The 2,117-nt window shown below is 39.3% G+C and overlaps 1 protein-coding gene across 1 annotated transcript in view; it reads left to right on the top strand.

Annotated features, from left to right (window-relative positions):
- CEP128 (centrosomal protein 128kDa) overlaps positions 1-2,117 on the top strand; it is a 466,161-nt gene that overhangs the window by 397,125 nt on the left and 66,919 nt on the right. The window lies entirely within an intron of this gene.

Genomic DNA, 2,117 nt, shown 5'->3' with positions numbered 1-2,117 from the left:
GGACAGGGTTTAGCCATGTTAGCCAGGCTGGTCTCAAACTCCTGAACTCTGGTGATCCACCTACCTCAGCCTCCCACAGTGCTGGAATTACAGATGTGAGCCACCGTGCCTGGCCTAAATTTCTAATCTTGTAGCTAATTTGTGAGTCCTGCAAAGGCAGACTGGACCCCAGGCAAGAAGAAAGTCTTTTCGGTAAGGGGCGGTTATCAATTTTGTTTCAGGGTCAAACCATGAACTGAATTCCTTCCCAAAGTTAGTTCAGCCAACACCCAGGAATGAACACGGACAGCTTAAGGGTTAGAAAGAAGCAAGATAGAGTCAGTTAGGTTTAATTTCTGTCACTGTCATAATTTCCTCAGTTATAATTTTGCAAAGGTAGTTTCAAAACCTCATTAACCTCAAAAGTTAAAATACATCTTTTTATGGTATTCATGCTATAGGCTTCCCCCAAAATAATTTGTATATTGAGGGAGACCTATATCATATGGCTTCTCCTCACCTGATCTGTCAATCCCAGAACAAATTAAAACATGATGTGTAGCCACATTATTTTTACTTAGAAAGTGTAATATTCACTTATTGGTAAGAACAGCTATTAGTGCCCCTCCATTGTCATTCAATGTCTATGCAGTGACTACATGTACAGTCATTAAGAGTAAACATTTTTAAAAATATTTGTGTCAATTTAGGTGTTTCGTGAACTTTCCCTTTCTTAGAACTAAAGAATAATAGAAAAGGGACTATCTAATCACATGTAAACAGTAGCAGCAAAACAGGCTTTTTCCCAGAAAGCTCTTTTCTTCCAAGTATTTGAAGAAAAATTTTCCTTTGTTTTTTGTTTAACACTTCACTCCTACTTAGAATTTTACATTTTTACTTCTGCCCTATAAGAGCCCTTAGTTATAGTCATAGTTGTTTATTTCTTTGTTACTGAGGTTATTTATCTAGGCATGTTTCATAAAGAAGAAATAAATACATTTAGTGTAATATAATTTATTTTTATAATATTCTTATGTCTTATTTTAGGTGTTTTTATTTGGAATAAAAAGACTTGGGCTGGGAGCGGTGACTCACGTCTGTAATCCCAGCACTTTGGGAGGCCGAGGCAGGTGGATCACGAGGACAGGAGATCAAGACTATCTTAGCTAACGCAGTGAAACCCTGTCTCTACTAAAAATACAAAAAAATTAGCTGGATGTGGTGGCACGCACCTGTAGTCCCAGCTACTTGGGAACTGAGGCAGGAGAATCACTTAAATCCAGGAGGCAGAGGTTGCAGTGAGCCGAGATTGTGCCACTGCACTCCAGCCTGGGCGACAGAGTGAGACTCCATCTCAAAAAAAAAAGACTTGGAGGCCTATGGGTAGGCTTCAAAGAGTCTGCATTACCCCAAAAAATATATATAAAATTATATATGTGTGTTGTATATAATGTACATTTTCCTAGGGAGAATGTCAAGTTTTATTAGACTCTCAAAGTCTATTACTACAAAAATAAGAGCCACTGATTTATTAAAACCATCTGAAATAGCATGGAAGTATCTTCATTATTTCCTGGAGGTGGTCTTCCCTCTCTACTTCTCCCACCTCCTAATGCCCTTTCATTGTTCTAGCAATGCTTTTCTTTTCAGGATTAAGTCTTGGGAGCATGTTGAGAGTGGGGTTCAGGGATTGGTGGTTTGGAAGTGTGGGTGGAGTAATGAACCTTCAGGTTGAACTTAAATCTGTTTAAATGAAAATTGTAGATTAAAGAAAAGGGGGAAAAAATTACAAAGGCAGCTCTGGGTAAAATGGGAGAGGTTATGGAGATATAATTTATTTTGTTGTAATTATATGTTCATTCTAGGACATATACTGGCTTTTTCTTTTTTAATCATGAAGCATATCAAAGCTACAATAATGGCCTGGGTATGGTGGTTCATGCCTGTAATCCCAGCATGTGGGGAGGCCGAGGCAGGAGGATTGCTTGAGCCCAGGAGTACAAGACCACCCTGGGCAACATAGTGAGATCCCATCTCTACAAAAAGTAAAAAATAAATCAGCTGGGTGTGGTGGTGCACACCTATACTCCCAGCTACTTGGTAGGCTGAGGTGGGAGGATCACTTGCGCTTGGAAGAT

This window comes from Mandrillus leucophaeus, unplaced genomic scaffold (genome assembly GCF_000951045.1).
Source record: "Mandrillus leucophaeus isolate KB7577 unplaced genomic scaffold, Mleu.le_1.0 Scaffold90, whole genome shotgun sequence".
Taxonomy (NCBI): Eukaryota; Metazoa; Chordata; class Mammalia; order Primates; family Cercopithecidae; genus Mandrillus; species Mandrillus leucophaeus.
Note: the sequence above shows the minus strand (reverse complement) of the source record. Positions and strands in the feature narration are given on the sequence as shown.